General features: G+C 40.7%; 1 protein-coding gene across 5 annotated transcripts in view; it reads left to right on the top strand.

The window, feature by feature from the left end:
- The window catches only part of SERTAD2 (SERTA domain containing 2), a 116,704-nt gene that overhangs the window by 59,994 nt on the left and 35,075 nt on the right, over positions 1–21,635 (top strand). Inside the window, exon 2 of one of the 5 annotated variants that reach the window (XM_027072344.2) lies at positions 6,229–6,332. The exons of 3 other annotated variants lie outside the window; for them this stretch is intronic. The gene's annotated coding sequence lies outside the window, so the exon portion shown is untranslated. Of the gene's footprint in view, positions 1–3,772; positions 6,333–21,635 lie in introns of those variants that run through there. One more of the 5 variants, XM_053200672.1, reaches the window with a different exon arrangement.

The following is a 21,635-nucleotide window of genomic DNA, read 5'->3' as shown; positions in this document are numbered from 1 at the left end:
CTCAGTCTGGCAAACTCTGACTCATTTAAGACTCTGATCCATTACAGAATAAATTGCAGTACACATGAAATGCATGATCTGTGAAAGGAAGAAATGACAGGTTATATCATCGAAGTTAAAGTTTGCCTTATGAGAGACTATGTTAATAAGATGAAAAAACAAGCTGCAGAGTAGGAGAAAATATCTGACAAAGGACTAATATCTAAATATATAAAGAACTTTCAAAACCCAACAGTAAAAAAACCAAACAATCCAATTTAAAAATGGGCAAAAGACATGAAGAGACATTACACCAAAGGATATATGCAGATGACAAAAAGGTGTTGAACATCATTAGACTAGGGAAATGCAAATTAAAACCACAAGGAGATACAAACGGATCTATCAGAATGGCTAAAATAAAAAAAATAGTGACAACACTAAATGCTGGCGAGGATGCTGAGAAAGTAGGTTACAGATACATGGCTGGTAGGAATGTAACATATCGCAGACACTTTGGAAAACAGGCTGGCAGGTTCTTCAAAAGCTAAACATGCCACTACCACACGGCCCAGCAGTTGCACCCTTGTGCAGTTATCCCAGAAAAATGAAAACTTAGTTCATGCACAAACCTGTACATGAATGTTTAAAGCAGCTTTATTCATGGTAGTCCCAAACTGGAAACAGCTGAGATCCTTCAATGAGTGAACGGTGAAACTAACTCGTATGTTCAGCATACTAGTTACGAATGATACGTGCCACAACTTGGGTGAGCTGTGCTGAGTGAAAAAAGCCAGTCCCGAAAGGTTGTATACTGTATAATTCCATGCATAGAATGATCTTGAAGTGACAAAATTACAGAAATGGAGAACAGATTAGTGATTCCCAGGGGTTAAGGAAGGTGATGGGCAAAGAGAGGGAAGTGGATATGGCTATCAAAAGGCAACACGAGGGATCAGTGTGGTGACGGAAAGGTTCTGTATCCTGACTATATCCATGCTAATATCCTGTGCTATAGTTTCGTAAGGTGCCACCCTGGGGGGAAACTGAGTAAAGGGTACATGGAATCTCTTGGTGTTGTTTGTTACAACAGTGTGTGGAAATATAATTATCTCAAAAAATTAAATTGAAAATTATGAACTCCTGAGAACTCCATTGGACTGTGAACCTCATGAAGGAAGGGATGGATAACTGTATTTCACCAGCAGCTAGTACAGTGGCTGACTAATAGGAGGTGCTTAAAAACTGTTTGTGGGTTGCTTTAAGGGAGAGAGGCTGAACATTTGAATGTAGCCATATTAGGCACATCCCAAAATGAAGGGGGTCTCTCTGCTGACCTCTTCATTTAAAAACTATCGATTGAACATCTGCCTCATGATAGACACTCTTCTAAATGCCCGAAATACAACAGTGAACAAAATCAGTAGGTGAGGGGTGGGGGATCTCTTGCTTTCACGGAGCTTACAGTTTAACTGGGGCAAAAGACAATGAACATAATACATAAATTATATAATATATGAAGAGATGCTAAGTGCTGTGGAAAAAAAGTTTTAAAGGATTGCTCAGGGTTTGGCATTTGGGGATACAGAAAAGACTGCAAGAGCGAGAGGGTTGTGATTTGCAATTTTATACAGGGTTTAAAAACAAAGGACAGTGTCGCTTGAACAATTTTGAAGGAATTAAGGGAAAAATCATGCAGGTATGGGGAGGAAGAGAGTTCCAGGCAAAAGGATCAGCCAATGTAAAGGCTTTGAGGTAGAAAGGTGTCTAGTGTGTTCAAGGACTAGCAAGGAAGTGAAGCCAGCATGGAAGGAACAAGAATGAGTGAGGGAGAGTGGTTTGGTAATGAATTAGAGAAACAATGAGAATGCAGAACATAGAGAGTGCTTTAGGATGTTGTGAAGTCTTTGGGTCCTACTTCACGTGAAATGGGGAGGTACTGGAGGATTTTGAGTGGAGCAGTGACACAACCTGACTTAACATTTTCAAAAGGGTCATTCTGGCTGCTGTATTGAGAATAGACAGTAGAGGAACAGGGTAAAAGCAAGAGTACTTCAGAAGCTATCTCAGTACTTTAGGGCAAAAAGTGGACTGGGGTTGTGGCAATCGAAATATGAGAAATTATCCATTTGTATTTAGATTTTGAAGACAGAGCCAACAGGATTTGCTGACAGATTGGATGTGGGGTATGAAGGAAAGAGGAATCAGTGATGACTCCAAGGTTTTGGAGCAGAAGACTTGACAAATGGTGTTGCCAATAACTGAACTAGAGAAATCTGGGGGGGGGGGGGGGGCGGGGTGAGGGGCAGCTTTGGGAGGAAGTTGAGGAGTGCATGTTGAATTTGAGACATCTAAGTGGAGACGTTGAATGGGCAGTTGGGTATTCCAGTCTGGAGCTCAGAGGAGAAGTATACGCACTGGACATTTATGTTTGCAAGTTGCCAGCATTTATATGGTATTTAAAGCCATGAAACTAGATGAGATCTCCAAGAAGGTGTTTAGTGAAGAATTCCAAACACTGAACCCCAGGAACCCTGTAGAGGTCAGGGAGAGGGAGAAGAACCAGCTGAGAGAGGCTGAGATGATGTGGCCAGTGACAGAGCAGGACCAAGAGGGTGGGATCCTGGAGGCCAAGTGGACAAGGCGTTTCCTGGAGGAGGAGGGAGTGATCGGCCGATCAGCTGTGCAGGTCAAGTAAGAAAAGGACTGAGGATGACCATTGGTTTAGTAACATGGAGGGAACCGGTAAGCTCCTCACTAGAGAGAGGAAGAATTTTAGTTGTGAAACTGATGTATGACTCATTACAAGGACAAATTTAAGTTTTAGGAGCTTTGTTTTAAAAAGCTACTCTTCAGTTTCTCAAAAGGTTATAGAATTACCATATGATCCAGTAATTCCATTTCTAGGGCATACCCAAAAGACTTGAAAGCAGGAACTCGCATCCTAGTATGCCAATGTTCAGAGCAGCATTACTCACGGTAGCCAAAGGTAGAAGCTACTGAAATGCCTGCTGACAGATGACTGGTTAAGCAAGATGTGGTATATACATAGAACAGAATATTATTTAGCCTTAAAAAGAAATGAAATTCTAATACATGCAACAACATATATATAGGTGAACCTGGAAAACATACTAAGTGAAATAAGGCAGGTACAAACGAGCAAATATTGCATGACTCCACTTACATAAGGCACCTAAAATGTCAAACTCATAAAGACAGAATGTAGAATAGAGGTTATCAGAGGCTTGGGGCAGGAAGGAATGGAGTGTTATTGTTTAGTAAGTACAGACTTTCTGTTTGAGAGTATTTTAAAAAATTTCTGGAAACAGATAAGAGGTGATGGTTGTACAACAATATGAATGTTGTACATTGTACAACAATATGAATGTACAATATTAATGCCAATGAACTGTACACCCAAAAAGTTTGGAACGGTAAATGCATAATAAAAAGAAAGTATAGGATGCAGACAGAATACTGTCTAAAGAGAAATTGGTTATATATATGTGTATGCTTCGAACATATATATTAGAATAAAATCAATGAATGAGCAAAAAAAAAAAAAAAAAAAACCCCACCATTTTTTCACTTATTTCTAATCTAAGAGCTAAGCTTGCTTGAGGCATCATCTGAGATTGGCTTTCCTTGTAGATCCTTTAGTACATGTTTGTTACACTTTTTTCTTTCTTTCTCTTTCTTTTCTTTCTCTCTCTCTCCCCCCCTTCCCTTCTTCTTCTTCTTTTTTTGTTACACTCTTTTTTTTTTTTTAATGTTTATTTCTGAGAGACAGAGAGACATTGCATAAGCGGGGGGAGAGAGAGGGAGACACAGAATCAGAAGCAGGCTCCAGGCTGAGCTGTCAGCACGGCGGGGCTCCAACTCAAGAAAGGCGAGATCATGACCTGAGCTGAAGTCGGAAGCCCAACCAACTGAGCCACCCAGGTGCCCCTGTTACACTCCCTTTTAATGGCACAAGCCTTACCCATTGAAGTAGAAGAAAATAGTATTCTCTTATAAAGGTCATTATCATCAGGAGGGCAGGAGAAGAGTCAATTGTTTGAGATTGATCCAACTAATTACTATTTTTGGAAAAAGGTTCATCTGTAAAATATTTACATTTTATATCTATTAAATAAATGTATTCCATATGTATTAAATATATATTCATTCAGGAAAACGTTTCTCGTACAATGACCCTTGAAAATAATGTTCCTTGGGTTCACATGTTAAGTGTTTTCCTGCTAAAACCAGCATTTTTGATAATTTAGCAGAGCCGATACGGAGCAGACCTTGAGTACTGGAAGGTTTTGTGGCACAGCATATTTAATAACCGTGACAACTCAAGAATTTTAAGCAGACTCGCCTCCTTGTCTGGGATCTGTCGGCACCAGTGTGTCTCTACTGGCAAGCCCCTAAATGTATTGTTTCAGCCAAAACTGTGCTAATGATGGTCTACCAAATTTTAACAGGATATTTTTAAGACTTGACAGTCTCATGATTTAAAAAAAAAAAAGAACACACACAAAAACGAAAAAACAAAAACAACTTTTCCGTCATTCCTTTCAAAAGCTGCCGCTCTAAAACATGTGGCAAATTAAAAAAACAAAAGGTCTAAAATTGCTTTACAGTCTGGATGAAACAAAGACTGGTGTGCTGGTGTGGCTGCAGGGAGCTCTGCGCTGCTTTTGTATGATTTCAGAGGTGAATTTAGATGGCTGGAAGATAGATGGGTGCCAGATGCAGTTTGACATAGATTCAGGCAGCTGCTCCTGGGCTAGGTTTCATTAGCTGGTAAGTGCGCCAGCAGAAGCAGCAGAGCGAGGCCCCAAATGCCAAAATGACAGTGAGAACAGTGGAACAATACAATATTCACTAAGTGATGTTAATCTTGGAGATTAACTATCACCCAATCAGTGTCCAGGTCTTAAAAACCAACTCGAATGAAGCCATTAGAGGGCCCAAGTCTTTGTCCATTGGGGGGGGGGGGAAGATGTTTTAGTAAAAAAAAAAAAAAAAAAAAATTATTAGTTGAAAAACAAAAAGTGTTGTAAACTCATTTTGGTAATATCCGATTAAAAATCACGTCAACCCCCTCCACACACACGCTGCGGTAAAAGAAATACATCCACTGTTGCAACCAGGCAGTAAGCGGACCCAATGTTGGTTTATCCGTCTTTTTCAAATCAAAGTCTTGGATGAGCTTCCCAGGCCTCTTCCAGCTTTAAGGCCCCCCTCCCCCACCACTACCACACCCATTCTTCAAAGAAAGACCAAGGTCTCAAAATCCAGAGAGTGTACCTATTTGCTTTTCAGACCTTATGATCTGCATAGCTAGTGGTGAATATGTACGCAGCCACATAATTGTGAATTAAAAAAAAAATTCCTATAAAGAATTTTTGCTCTTACTGCTTGTGGGGTCATAAGTAATTATGAAACTGACTCCAGAAGTCCCCATACTTGATTTTAACTCACATGTTTTCTCAGATGTGAAAGGGAACCTTTATTTAGTATATTATTTAAACTTACTAAACTTATCTTTGCTTTTCTGAAAAGAGTGTTATGATCTAATCTATCAGTGATGCAACCGTTTCATGTGGAGTAATTTTTTAAGTTAAAATTAACACAAAATAAATAATTTGATTGGACATGTACATATTTGAAAACTGTAAATTTAACCAGTCTCTGCTTTTTTTATTGAGTCGTAGGAAGCTAATGCATCACTTACAATAACTCTGAGGCATTACACAGTATTTCTTTTTTTTTCCCTCCAAATGAGTGTGTGCTTGGCTCTCTTAATAACAATGGGAGTTGTATATGTGCTCAAATAAGAATAGCTTCCATTGTGTTTTGGTATTTTTAGTGTTTTGCTTAGTAATAATGTTGTGACACCACTTTTTGGGGGGGATGTCTACAGAATGGTTAAAGACCTAGAAATAAGCTCGGATTGAGTTAGAAACTCTGTATATTCAGGAGCACATTCTAATGTTAACTAATGGCTATATGATACCCTACCAAGTTTGAACATATTCTGGACTTAAGTATGTTGCATACATGTTCTTTAAAGTTGAATTTCCTTGAGTTAAAGCTACCCACCTGTGAACTGATATTTGAATTAAAGGGAATAATACCCTAGGTGACGTGGTTTTAGTTCCTGTAAGTCTTTGGGAGTTATTTCCTAGTGACCAAAGCTCTGCCTCTCTCTTGCTTCCTTCCCTCCTTTTTCTCTCCCTTCTTCTACTGGTCTAGCACTGACGACTTCACCATGTGGACCTCAGTATTGAGACCTTTTTGTTTGTTTCAGTGTACATACTGCTCACAAGGCCTGCTCTTGCAAACCTCTTTGATAACGGGTGAGTACTGGGTTAATGAAGAGTCTCTTCGGTTCACCACACTCAGGTTTAGTGAACCTGACGAGACTCAGTTTGCATTTCTCATGACGGCCTTTAAATAAAGCTTGCCTAACCTTTCTGAATCCCCCTCATAGGGTCTCTGGGAGGAGAAAATGAGGCACGTATGTTACACATTTAGCATAGTACTTGGCCCAAGGGTTCATTCGGAGGTTCTATATTCTGTATTTCTTTCCTTTACTTTATGCAAATATCCTCTGGAAAATGTCTCATTTAACCTTGTGAGAAAAGTTAATATATGTAGGAAACATATGGAGTTCCTCAGGGACAAGGGTTATATGAATAAGTCCAAGATGCCATTGTGGTGATTACTGACCAATACAAAGCTGTTTCAATTGTTAATAATCATTTGACATTTTAATTCTTTTTTTCCCCCTCAACGAAATCATAAATTTAAGCCTAGTCTTTTACCACTTATGGCAAATTTTGTTAATTATCAATGTTATATCTATTCCCCCTGTTACTTCATTCTGTTTCCGTGGTGGTGGTGGTGGTGGTTTTTATTTCGGTTTTGTTGGTAAAATACATATAACATAGCATTGAACTTAGCCATTTTTAAGTACACTGTTCAGGGGTATTAAATACATCCACACTGTTGTACAGTCATCACCACCATCCATTCCCAGAACTCTTTTCATCTTGTAAAACTGAAACTTCATACCCATGAAACAATAACTTCCTATTCTCCCCTACCTCCAGCCCCTGGTAGCCGCTTTCTGTCTTTGCTTTTGACTACCCTAAGTACTTGTTCAAATAAGTGGAATCATGTAGTATTTGTCTTTTTGTGATGGGCTTATTTCACTTAGCATAATGTCTTCATCCATGCATGAGGTTCATTCATGTTGTAGCATATTGCAGAATTTCTTTCAGGAACTTCAGCCTTCTTAAGGCTGAATAATATTCTATTATATGTGTATACCACATTTCCCGTGTCCATTCATCTATTGATGAGCATTTGGGTTGCTTCCACATTTTAGCTACTGTGAATAATGCTGCTGTGAACTTGGGTGTACAGATATCTCTCCAAGACCCTGCTCTTGATTCTTTTTGGTATATACCAGAAGTGAAGAAATTGGTGGGTCGTATGGTAATTCTATTTTTAATTTTTTGAAGAACTGCCATACTGTTTTCCACAATGGCTGTACCCATTTTACATTCCCACTAATGATGCCCAAGGGTTCCAGTTTCTCCACATCCTTGTCAGCACTTGTTGTTTTCTGGTTTTTTGATAGTAGCCCTCCTAACAGGTGTGAGATAATATCTCATTGTAGTTTGGATTTGGATTACTCTAATGATTAGTGATGTTGAGCACCTTTTCTTGTGCTTGCTGGTCATTCATACTTCTTCTCTGGAGTAATGTCTTCAAATATTTTGCCCATTTTGGGGCGCCTGGGTGGCTCAGTTGGTTAAACATCCGAATTTGGCTCAGGTCATGATCTCATGGTTGTGAGTTCGAGCACTGCATCAGGCTCTGTGCTGACAGCTCAGAGGCTGGAACCTGCTTTGGATTCTGTGTCTCCCTCCCTCTCTCTCTGCCCCTCCCCTGCTCCTGCTCTGTCTCTCTCAAAAATAAATAAACATTAAAAAATTTTTAAAAACAAAGCAAAACAAAGCAAATCCTTTGCCCATTTTTGAGTCAGGGTGGTTGTTTTTGTTGTTACTGACTTTTAGGAGTTCTTTATATATTATGGATATTAATCCCTTATCAGGTATATGATTTGCAAATATTTTTTCCCATTCTGTGGGTTGCCCTTTTACTCTTTTGACAGTGGGTTTTCTTTTAAGTTTTTGTTTATTTATTTTGAGAGAGAGAGAGAGAGAGAGAGAGAGAATGAACAAGCAGGGGAGGAACAGAGAGAAGGAGAGACAGAATCCCAAGCAGGCTCTATACCATCAGCAGAGCCCGACGTGGGGCTCGAACTCAGGAACTGTGATATCATGACTTGGGCTCAGATCAGGAGTCAGACGTTTAACTGGCTGCACCACCCACGCACCCCTGTTGACAGTGTTTTTTGATGCACAAAACTTGTAAATTTTCTTAAAGTCTAATTTGTCTATTTTTTCTTTTGTTACTGGTGCCTTTGGTGTTATATCCAATAAATCAATGCGTAATTCAATGTCATGAGGCTTCTGTCATGTTTTCATCTTGAGAGTTATGTTTGAGGTCTTACATTTAGGTACTTCATCCATTTTGAGCTGATTTTTGTATATGGTGTTAGGGTAAGGGTCTAGCTTCATTCCTTTGCATGTGGATATCTGGTTTTCCCAACACCATTTGTTGAAAAGACTATCCTTTCCTACCAAAGGGTCTTAGCACCCCTGTCAAAAATCATTTATCCATATAGGTGAGGGTTTGTATCTGGGCTCTCTGTTCTGTTCCACTCATCTGTATGTCTCTCTTTGTGCCAATACCACAGTTTTGATTACTGTCACTTTGTAGTAAAATTTGAAATCAGGAAGTATAAGTCCTCTAAGTTTGTCCTTCTTTTTCAAGATTGCTTTCAGTATTCCAAGTCCCTTGAGATTCCATATGAATTTTACGATGGTTTTTCTATTTCTGCAAAAAAAAAAAAAAAAACAGCTTTGGGATATTGATAGGGATTGCATTGAATCTGTAGGTCTTTTGGGTAGTATTGGCATTTTAACCATATTGTCTTCCAATCCATGAACATGAGATGTATTTCCACTTATTTATGTTCTCTTTAATTTCTTTAGCAATGTTTTCTAGTTTCCATTGTACATGTGTTTCACCTCCTTGATTAATTTCTAAGTGTTTTATTCTTTTTGATGCTATTGTAAATTGAATTGATTTTCTTTTTCAGATTGTTCATTGTTATGTATAGAAATGCAACTGATTTAAAGGGATTACTGATAAGGAGGGACTTCTGCCATTGTGGTATTAGTTTTCTCTATGACTTAATAGCTGTTTTTGTCTCTCATGTCCTATATTAATGTCTTCTTTTGTGCTGAGACAATTGTTAATAGTGAAATGTTTCATTTCTTTTTGTGTATATTCTATAGCTACTTTCCTTGTAGTTACCATAGGGATTACGTTTAACGTCCTAAAGTTGTAACATTCTAATTTGAATTTATACCAACCCAACTTCAATAACATACAAAAACTCTGCTCATTTGTAGCTCCATCCCAACCCCTTTTGGTTGTTGATGTTATGCAGTAGTCTCTTAAATTGCAGAAAAAAACAGATTTGGAGTACAAACCAGTTACAGTAATACTAGCTTTTCCACTAATAATTTTTTTTCTTTAAATCTATTTGTGTCTTGAATCATATTGAAAATAAAAAGTACAGTTAAAAACTAGTTTTGCAATAATACTGTTTTTTATAATTGTCCTTGTATTTACCTTTATTGAGATCTTTGTTTCCTCAGATGTCTTTAAGTTTCTGTTCAGAGTCTTTTCCTTTAACCTTGCTGGGTTCCTGAGAACATTTCTGGCAGGATAGGCCTAGTTGTCATGAACTCCCTCTGCTTGTATTTATTTGGAAATGTCTGACTTTCTCCTCCCTTTTGAAGGACAGTATTATGAGATGTAGGATTCTTGGTTGACAGTTTCATTCTTTTAGAACTTGGAATATATTGGCTAACTGTCTGGTGGCCTGCAGAGTTTCTGATGAGAAATGTACTGATAACCTGATTGAGGATTCCCTTGTACATGACAATTGACTTCTCTCTTCCTGCCTTCAAGATTCACCCTTTGTCTTTTGAAAGTTTTATTATAATATGCCTCAGTGTGGATCTCTTTGAGTTCATCAACTTTGGAGTTAGGTGAGCTTTTTGGATGTTTGTATTCATGTCTTTCATCACATTTGGGAGTTTTCAGCATTATTTCTTCAAATATTCTCTCTACCCCTTCCTCTCTCTCTTCTGAGATTCCATGGTGCGTTTATTGCTTAACTTGTCCCACAGCTCCCTTGGGCTCTGCTTGCTTTTCTTCAATTTTATTCTTTCTATTCCTCAGACTCAATAATTCCCAGTGTCGTATCTTCAAATTTGCTGATTCTTTCTTCTGCTCAAATCTACCATTGAATACTTCTAGTGAAATTTTCATTTCAGTTATTGTGCTTTTCAGCTGCAGAGCTTCTTTTTAGTTTTTTTTAAAAGGTTTTCTATCTCTTTATTGATATTTTCATTTTGTTTCACACATCATTTTCTTGACTGTCTTCACATTTTCCTTTAGTTCATTGAGTGTCTTGAAAATAGTTGTTTTACAATCTTTGTCTAGTATGTCACCAGTAGGTCTTTTTCAAGGACATTTTCCATTGATTTATTTTTTTCCCTTTCAATGGGCCATACTTTCCTCTTCTGTTTTGTTTAATGCCTTGTAATTTCTTTTTGTTGAACACTGGACATTTGAGTCTAATATTGTAGCAACTCTGGAAACCAGATTCTTCCCCCTTCCTCAGGGGAGGATATCCCTTCTTGGATAAAAAGACAAAACCTCCTGAAGACAAGACTTTTGACTTTCCTCTTATCTGGAATGTGGATGAAATAGCTGGTAGGTAGTAGCCTTCATGTGACTCTGAGGACCATGAGGTGGAAGGTTACATTTGACCCATCCTTCGAGTCCTGGACTGCCTAACCCCACACTTTTAATTTTGTGAGAAAAAAATAAACTCTTTGTTATTTCAACCACTGTTAGTATTTCTTTTTTTTTTTAATTTATTTTTAAAAATTGTTTTTATTTTGAGAGAGAGTGAACAGGGAGGGGCAGAGAAAGAGGGAGGGAGAATCTCAAGCAGACTTCCACACTGCCAGCACAGAACCTGACATGGGGCCTGAACTCACGAACCACAATCATGATCTGAGTCGAAATTAAGAGTTGGACACTCAACCAACTGAGGCACTCAGGCACCCCTGTTAGTATTTCTTCACTCACAGGCAAATGTAAATCCTGCTATACCATTCGAGCCCATAACACACCAACCTAGGGGTAGAAGTTTGAGCCAATGGAGATGAGCACCAATATTTTTCAGAGCAATGCAAGAGGTTGGAGATTCAGCTACTCAGAGGTATAGTGGATATTAAAGAACAAGGAGTACATTTATTTCTAATGAGGTGTTCAAGCTTTCTACATTTTTGGTGTTCATTCTCTGTTTCTTTGGGTTCACTTGCCAGACATTACTGACACTTTTTTTAGGTGGAATAAGAAAGCATTGTAGCTCAGTTATAGCAATGAAAGTAGGAAGAGGCATGCTGGTTGCTCCTGTTACTTATATTTTAAAGCCATTGTAGAAAGTAGCTGATTTTTCTCAGTCTTTGTTATAATTTGTTATGTACACATTATCACATCAGAATATAATTAAATCGAAGGAATAAGAAGGATGGAATTACAAATAACAATTCAGATATCTGACATTCTCTCAAATATTTGTGAGAGAATCTTTTCTAAAATGTAGACTAGGGCCTCGCACAGTGGATAGGCAGTAAATGTTAAGCAAAGAAAAAAAGTGGAGTTGGTTTTATATGGAACTACAGGTACAGAGGTAGAGGTCAGATGATGAGATTTATTCAGTAAAGATGCCTTTTTCTTACACTTCAGTCTGGCCTGATGCCTTAAGTTTGCAGGGCTCCATCTAATGTCTAGTGTGCTGTAATGTGTGTCCCAACCCCATACATGAGATTCATCATAGCAGCGAAGACTAGGCCTACTGGGAATGAGCAAAGTTAGCTCTCCTTCCAACACCAGCGACTCCTAGCGCGGTGCTGAACTTAAGTAATTATTAAAAACAAAGACCTTTGTGTATCATTTTCAGGGGGCTGTGCTAACTTCTTTACATACATAAATCTCACTGAACCCTCACAGTAACACCTGCCTCAGGTCCTGGCTCTATCCCCTTTTTACAGCTGAGAAAACTGAGGCTTAAACAAGTTGCCGAAGGTCAGATAGCCAACACGTGGTCAAGCTGGAACTTGAAACCCTGTCTGTCCCGGGGCTTTTTGACTCCAGAGTTTGTGTTGTTAGGCACGTGAGAAGATGTTGACTACAGTTTGCTTAATTACATGGGAAATAATCTCTAAATAGTCTGTACTGTGTCCTTTCGTTTTTCTGCAAAGAACCAAAAGGTAATGGCACAAGTGGCCTAAGTCGTAGTAAAGACTTTTCTATTGTTAACGTGGAAAAAGTGACTTCTGACTAAGGGTGCCTTTGTATAATCCTTTTTTATTCACTTCAGTTTCACAGTTTGTCTCTCCCTCGAGTGGGAGGGTGGGTCAGAGGTAGACAGATAGGCTCTGCTGGGGTTACACACACTGTGCCGCGGGGGCAGGAGAGCATGTGCATATGTTACACAGAGCACAGCTTCACATCCAGCCGGTATGTCACCGAACTGCATGACTGTGGCAGCCTTGATGAATCATGGCATTTTAAGCTCTGCATGTGTCATCGACGTATGTGGGTTGAAATTGCATGGAAACATAGTAGTCCACTAGAAATATAAATAAGAGTAAAATACACCATTGGAATAACTGCAGCATTTCTTAGAGCAAGCAAATACTTGTGAAACTGGTACATTTTGAGCTTTTTGTTTTTAGAGCTAATGATTTTGTTTACTAGCTTAGACCATCTCAGCATTTTCTATTTATTTAAGTGTTTGAGGTTCAGTCATAAAATTTGACTCTGAGCTAGAGCTGTTTATAGAGGCTTAGCCAGTGTGTGTGTGTATATATTAAAAAGAAAGAGATAATGTATATATATTTTAAAAGATACTAAAATTTTTCTGATTCGTGCTGCTTTCTAAATAAGTAGATAGGTGGATCACCACACTTGAAGTGCCCATGTGAGTTTGTTTTTAGAAATTCAGGTTAAGTGAAGTGCTATTTACAATAGTAAATTTGAAAATGAAAATTGGATTTTGAATCAGATCTGGATTCCAGTCTGGGCTTTATTGCTTGGTCATTGTGCGGTCTTTTATTAGTATTATTATCTTTTTTTATTTAAAAATTTTTTAAAATGTTTGTTTACTTTTGAGAGAGAGAGAGAGAAAGAGAGAAAGAGCACGAACTGGGGAGGAGCAGAGAGAGAGGGAGACACAGAATCCGAAACAGGCTTCAGGCTCTGAGCTGTCAGCACAGAGCCCGACGCGGGGCTCGAACTCACAAACGGTGAGGTCATGACCTGAGCCGAAGCTGGACGCTCAACTGACTGAGCCACCCAAACGCCCCTATTTTTTAATCTTTATTTCTTTATTTTGAGAGAGACAGAGTGGAGGGGGGGTAGAGAGGGAGGAAGAGAGAGAATCCCAAGGAGGCTCTGCATTGTCAGAGCAGAGCCCATCGCAGGTCTCTATCTCATGAACCATGACACCATGATCTGAGCTGAAATCAAGAGTTGGATGTTTAACAGACTAAGTCACCCAGGAGCCCCAGTCATTGTGGCATCTTGAGAAAGTTTTCTCTGAACCTCAGTTCCTCAAATGTAAAACACAATAGTAGTAGCTGGCTTTTGGGGTTTTAGGGGGAGAGGAGCAAATAAGATGGTGATGTCAACATGCTTTATAATCTGTAAATAAGTAATTGTACAGATTTAAAGCTGGGGTATCCTTACTGTATACTCTATAGCCAGCAGATGGCTTGATCTAATACCATCCTTCATCCATGAAGGTGACAATGTCAGTTTTGGTCTCTCAAACCATACATATTTATTGAGCTCTTATGACGCATGATGACTAATTCACATCAGCAGAACTTATGTATAGATTTATAACAGCTATGGTTTATACAGTGATGCACTTTATATAGCATACAGGCATTCTATACATGAGCATTCTATAGATGTTTGAAGTTTCTCTTTAAGCACCCAAATTTGTTTCATGTGAGCTTGTTTGATAAAAATCTTTCCCTATACCGTTATTGTTCTTGTAATTACATTTTTCCCACAGAGAGCATTGAGCATAGTAGTACCTTTTATTCACGATTCAGGATCGTTTAGTTTGCTAAGGCATTCTGTTGGAACAGAGTCCTTTGGGCAGGGCTGGTGAGGGAGGGGCATGGTGCTATTTGCCACGACTTTGAATAATCCCACGTCACTCAATTTTTTGAATTCTCTTTTTTTCTTTAACATTTTATTTCTTTATTTTGAGAAAGAGAGCATGCACAAGCGGGGAAGGGGCAGAGAGAGAAGGGGAGAGAGAATCCCAAGCAGGCTCCGTGCTGATAGCACAGAGCCTCACGCGGGGCTCGATCCCGTGAACCGTGAGATCATGACCTTAGCGGAAACCAGGAGTCGCATGCCCAACCAACTGAGCCATCCAGGTGCCCCTGAATTATAATACCAACATTTTAATTCCTCCTCCTGTTTCAAATTATTAGTTGTCTTTTTTTTTCTTTTGGCTAGTATCATGTCCAACCCATTTTCCCTCCTAATTTCTGTTTATAATCTGTGGTTTGAAGGGAAAAAAATTAAAATCATCTTCAAGATTAAATAGACACTCGGGAAATACATGATAATGCATGAGCTTTGTGATTTCTTATTTTTTCTCAAAGACTGATTTTTGCTTACTTTGTTAATTCCAAGTACCTGGAATGTCTCTGGACGAATTGTCTTGCCCGTTACCATCATTTGCAGTCTGCATCAGTTTCCTCTAATAATTATCAATCATACTTATATAACTCGTTACCAACTATAAATTGCTCCCACATACATTCCTTGCTTGATCTTCATATGACCATGGGAGATAGGCAGGACATACATTATTTTCAGACTTTACAATAAGAAAACTAAGGCATAGTTGGAGCTTACTCAGTGGGTTTTAGCCAGGGGTGCCAGGTGTGTCTCCCAAGGAGGTTTATTCACCCGCATGTGCCTGGTGTTTGTACTTGGATAGCTCGGTTCTGTAGGTCTGGGGCAGGACTCAGGCATATATTATTTTGGAAAAAGATCCCAAACAATTCTAACGTGCCTAGCTTTCCCCGACCCTTTTATCCATCCTCCACGCCCCACCTCTGCTCCCATCGAGGACCACTGGGTTAAGTTTTTATGACCAGTAAGTGATTTACTAGGATGCTTTCATGTGCAGGTTACAGAAAAGCCAACAAACAGTGGCTTAAACCTATGATTTTTAATGGTTCAATAATCAACTGAAGTGTGGTCAGAGTAGTGCCCTTCATCCATCCAACCCCCCAAGCCCCACAGTTAACTTTACTTGGTAAAAGAAACTTCGCAGATAAGGTTAAATTAAGGATCTTGAGATGGGGAGGTTATCCTGGATTGTTTGGCCGGGCTCCCTGTAATCCCAAGAGTCCTTGTAAGAGGGAGCAAGGAGGTCAAGGGCAGAAGAAGGAGATGAGGCGACAGAAGCAGAGGTCGGAATGATGTGTCTTGAAAGTGGAAGAAGGGACCACGAGCCAAGGAGTGCAGGTGGCCTCTAGAAACTGGAAGAGACAAGAAGACAGATTCTCCCTTGAAGCCTACAGAAGGAATACAGCCCTGTCAACACTACGATTTTAGACCTTAGGACTGTCAGACAATACACTTGCATTGCTTTGAGCTACTAAGTCTATGGTAATTTGTTACAGCAGCAAAAGGAAACCAATACCACTGTGAGAAGTATAAAATGCAGATTCTTTTCTTTTTTAAGTTTATGTATTTTAAGAGAGCACACATGGGGGAGGGGCAGAGAGAGGAGGACAGAGGATCTGAAGTGGACTCTGTGCTGAGAGCAGAGAGCCTGACGCAGGGCTCAAACTCATGAATCGCGAAATCGTGACCTGAGCCGAAGTCAGACGCCTAACTGATTGAGTCACCCAGGGGCCCCTAAAATGCAGATTCTTAAGCCTCTCTCACAGAGATAATATTTTAGCAGAGGTGGGTGGGGTCCAGGGATGTGGGGTTAAACTAGTCCCTAGGTGATTCACTGGCCTGTGGTCCTTGGACCTCACCTACAGAGTTATAAATATACCCATAAATCATTTATTATTTCCCTTGGAAGTTCAGAGGTGGGCATTCCTAGGTCAATTATTCTCTTTAAATTGTTTTTTTAATGTTTATTTATTTTTGAGAGAGGGAGAGATAGGGCGTGAGCAGGGGAGGGGCAAAGAGAGAGGGAGACACAGAATCAGAAGCAGGCTCCGGGCCCTGAGCTGTCAGCACAGAGCCCGACACGGGGCTTGAACTCATGGGCCATGAGACCATGACCTGAGCCGAAGTCAAACACTTAACTGACTGAGCCACCCAAGCGCCCTTTGGTTGTTCTCTTCAGCTCAGTGACGTCATCAAGAGCCCAGGCTCCACTTCAACCTCTACCCCACCACCCTCAGTGCGTTGGACTTTTGTCCTTAGCCTCCTTAAACTGTGTGCACCGGAAGACACCGCATCCTCACACAGCCAGGAAGGGGAGAGAGAGCTCTCTCTGCAGGCCTGTGTGCCCCTCACTTTTTAGTCAGGGTGGTAAATTCTTCCCCAGAGCTCCCAGCAGACTGACTTCCCCTTACAGCCCACTAGCCAAAACCGCATCACCTGCCCACCTCCAGTAACATGGGAGGCAGCGAGAATCCTTGAGTCCTCCTCCTCCTCGTACATCCCCTCAAACGACACTCCCCTCTTAACCTAGCTGTGACCTCTCTCCTCCAGAGTGACCCTTTAGTGCCAGTTCCTCGTCCTTTTAAATCATCTCACGTCCCACCGTTGGCACCCTTCACTTTGAGAAATAAATGCATTGTCTTATTTAATCTTTGTGACACCATGGAGTCGATAATATTTCCCCTGTTTTTACAGTTAAGAATCAGAGATTGAGAAACATGCCCAGGGTTCATTGGTGGAAAGCTCCTAAGTGGCAGGCCTGTCTTAACTGTAGAGCTCAAGCCCTTAACCATTACACCCACCGGTTACACAACTGCTTCTCAGTTGTTTGATTTTGGTGGCACGTTCTCAAATGCTAGAGCTTTTGGCACACTTGAAGAGATTCAAAACACAAAGCAACACTAAGCAGATCAATCATCACAACACAATCACCATCATCGGAGGGTTTTGCGAGAGGAGAGGAGGACATGACCTGACTTTCGTTTTAAAAGGATCGTTGGCCACTGTCTCGAGAATACATAGGCGACAAGACTATTGCAATAATCGCTTCCCCTCTTACTCAGGGTAAAAGCCAAAGTCATTGCGTTGGCTTATTAAGGCCCTCCACAACCTGCCCCCTTCTCATACCTCCTCTCCTTCCACTCTCCCCTTCACTTCCTCCTCCACTCACTCACCCGCCCCTCCTTTCCTTATGGACGTGGAGCCCTCGGGCATGCTCCCCACTGCTAGTATTTTCTCTTCCCTCTGCTGGGAAAACTCTTGTGCTGGGCTTCAGTTCTTACCACCTTCAGGTCTTTACTTCTTGTCATCTTCTCAGCAGGCTTCCTTAACCACCTCTTCCAAATCACCCCCCCACCCCCCCCAACACACACGCCCAGGCACACATTCCCCAGCTTTCCTTCCTGTTTTATTTTTCCGTATAGCACTTAATTTCTAACATGCCATATAATTTACTAATTTATTGTGTTTTCTCTTTGCTCTCACTAGCATGTAAGAGCCATGAGAACAGGGATTGTTGCGGGTTTTGTTTGTTGCCACATACCCAAGTCCCAGAACCTAGGGCAGAGTAGTCATTCAATAAATAGTTGTTGAATGAATATAATTTTTATGCGCAGCTCTGATTAGTTCTAAGGAGTAAATTCCTAGAAATGAAAAGACTACATTACAGCCTATTGATACATATATTTTTTAATTATTGCGTTTATTTATTTTGAGACAGAGAGACAGACAGACAGGGTGTGAGTGGGGGAAGGGCGGAGAGAGAGGGAGACACAGAATCCAAAGCAGGCTCCAGGCTTTGAGCTGTCAACACAGAGCCTGACGCGGGGCTCGGACTCAACAAACCGTGAGACCATGACCTGAGCTGAAGTTGGACACTTAACCAACTAAGCCACCCAGGTGCCCCCGGCATATGGGTATTTTAAAAGGCTCTTCGTACCCATGACCAAACCCTGTCTTCTCAAGGTTGAATCCAGTCACGCTTTCATCAGTAGCTCTGGCATCCCAGCCCACTGTGCCCACCCATTGTAATCAGGGTTAACACATCTGTAGTCAGCTTGGGATGTGGCAATCATATTTCCTTTTAATTTATATTACTTTGATTAGATCAATTTGTATTTGGTTTTTTCATTCATTTCTTCTTTTGGTGACCATTAGCTTATATCCTTTGCTCATTTTTCTAATTTAGCGTCGGTGTTTTTCTTTCTTATTCTTCTTTTTTAATGTTATTCATTTTTGAGAGAGAGAGCATGAGTGGAGAAGGGGCAGAGAGAGCGGGGGCGGGGGGTGGAACAAAAGATCTGAAGCAGACTCTGCGCTTACAGCAGCAAGCCCAGTGCTGGGCTCAAACCCGTGAACCGTGAGATCATGACCTAAGCCGAAGTCGGATGCTCAACCTACTGAGCCACCCGGGCGCCCTCCCCCTTTTTTTTTTTAAGTTTACTTACTTATTTTGAGAGAGAGAGAGCACACCAGAGAGCTTGAAAGAGCAAGGGAGGGGCAGAGAGAAAGGAAGGGTGGGGGGGGGCAGGGAGAATCTCAAGTAGGCTCCACGCTGTCAGCACAGAGCCCAATGCAGGGCTGTACAAAGGGCTCAATCCCACAAACCATGAGATTACGACCTGAGCCAAAATCAAGAGTCCGATGCCTAACCAACTGGGCCACCCAGGTGTCCCGATATTGATGTTTTTCTAATTGATTCATAAGTACTTGTTTGGCCATCAGGTTACTAAGTCTTTGTTAACCGTGTTACAAATATTTTTCCTAGTTTGTCATTTTTCTTTTAATTTTGCTTATGGCGCTTCTTGGCATATAGTTTTGTAGTATAATCATTTTAACCCTATGTTTCTTCTTTTGCTTTGTGTTTGGAAAGGTCTTGTCTACCTTTCAGATCAGTTGTTCCTCTGTAATTTCTTTTAGTTCTCACATTTTTTAAAATATATTTTACTCTTTAGTTAATCTCTAGTGTTTTATCGCTTTGTTTGAGGCAAAAATCTAACATCCGTTCTTCACAAATAGTCAGTTACTGTACAGGCGGTCCTCTTCTCCCTAACAAGAATGCCATCTTTGACTCTATTAGATCTTTATACTGTGGCGTGTTTCAAGTTTTTCTTTTCGTTTTTTAAGTTTATTTTGAGAGAGAGGAGAGAGAGAGAGAGGGAGAGATCATGAGCACGTTTAGGGGAGGGGCAAAGAGAGGGAGAGAGAGAATCCCAAGCAGTCTCCACGCTGTCACTGCAGAGCCCGATGCAGGGCTCGAACTCACGAACTGTGAGACCACGGCCTCAGCCAAAATGAGGAGTCGGACGCTCAACCAACTGAGCCCCCCAGGCGCCCCTCAAGTTTTTCAGTGCACATCCATTTGTATTTTTCTTTTGTCAGAATCCAACTCTATTATTACAGCTTTTTAACATCTTCTATAAAATTTATTTTTCTTCATTTGTTGGTTATTATAAATAACTTTTAAGATTGTTCTGTCAAATTCAGGAATAGATGTAGAATTAACGTCCAAAAATAAAAGTCAGATGATGCCACTCTCACGGAAAATATTTTAATGATCCCTCACTGCCTTCGGAATATAAAGTCCAAACTCTTTAATGTGGCACCCAAGGCCTTCCTAGACATGCCCAGCTGAACTCCTTAGTCTTGTATGTAGCTACTTCTTGCTTGCAATTTAAACTTCGGATCTGTACCCATATCCACTGCTATTTCTCACCTCCCTGTCTCTGCTGCTAATGACCTTGACTAATCCCCATTTGTCTTAAAACCGACACCATGGCCTTCACACTGGCCAGGCTCTGTGGCCACGCATATGTGTCCATTGTCACTCTGTGTGTGTCTCTATCACCACATAACCCACTGCATCACATCGATGAGTTAGTTTTTCCCGTGAACTTGGTGGGAGCATCTCTTGTTCATTTTGTATTTTTAGTACCTCGTGTGCTACCAGTCGTGCAGCAGGTGGTGTAGATGGATTAGAGGGGGAATATTCAAGACTGGAAGTAGGGAGATGGATTGTTGCCGTAATCAAAATCAAAGATGATTAGGGTCTTGACCAGGGCAGTGATGGGAAAAATGGAGAGGAAGGGACATATTTGAAACGTATTTAAGAGGGAAAATTGGCAGGACTCTGTGTCTGGTTAAATGCGAGGGAAAGCGAGAGGGAAGATACTTTGAATCTTAGATTTCCAACCCAGACACCAGGGATACCTTGTTGGTAACTTAACCATTCTTAGGCATTCAAGAGGAGGTGCAGATTTAAGGAAAATATGATTAGGACAGTTTTAGATGTGCTGTGACTTGAAGGTGCCTTTATGGTACCCAGTGGAGATGTCTAATAGGCAATGGGATAGAAATAGGCTAATTATATACTTTTATTGTTCAAACCAGGACCGTTTTGAGATTGAAACAGGGTGCTATTAGTAATTATGCCATGACAAGCATAAACTAGGAATGACCCTGACAAACTGGGATATATGGTCTCTCTCTATATAAAGGTCAGATATGAAGCTCAAAGAGAAAGGTCTGGAATGTGGTTAATGGTTTGTGAATCATTAGCATATAGATGCCCTGAGAGTGGGTGAGGTTGCCTGGGGGGAGTTTATAGGATGAGAAGAGAAGAAGGAGCAAAAAGAAAACCATAGGGAATACAAACATTTGGATAGTGATTATCAGTGGGCAGAATGTTCTCAAAACACTCGTGTCTTCACATTTTCCTGAAGATTCTGATATCCTAACCAACCACCCCCATTCCCCACTCACCTCAATTACCCTCTATGGTCCCAAATTGCAACCGGAGGTGATTTTGGAAAAAAGTCAAGAACTATAGGTTTATAGGGAGGTCAGACGAAGGGGAGCCAGCAAAGGAAACTCTAAGTGTCCAGAGAGATAAGAACCAGCAGGCTATAGTTTAACCAAACTCACTGAAAGAGATGGTCGGAGGTGGTCAGTAATGTCAAATGCTACCGAGAGGCTCAGTAATGTGAGGAACTGGGAAGAGTGTCCATTGGCCTTGGTGCTTAGAGGGCACTGGTGCTCTTTTCTAGGGGCGGTCAGTAGTGTTGTCCTGCAGACGCCAGAGGAAGGAGGAGGGGCTAAAGCAGTGAAGGGTAGAGACAGGAGCAGCTACTGGTCTCCCTGCAGCACTGAAGCACAGAAAGATTACTTCTTGCTTTAAAACTGAAGACAGAAAGTGTTGGGTCCATAATTTATTG

The sequence above is a fragment of the Acinonyx jubatus genome, chromosome A3, assembly GCF_027475565.1.
Source record: "Acinonyx jubatus isolate Ajub_Pintada_27869175 chromosome A3, VMU_Ajub_asm_v1.0, whole genome shotgun sequence".
NCBI classification, from domain to species: Eukaryota; Metazoa; Chordata; class Mammalia; order Carnivora; family Felidae; genus Acinonyx; species Acinonyx jubatus.
Note: the sequence above shows the minus strand (reverse complement) of the source record. Positions and strands in the feature narration are given on the sequence as shown.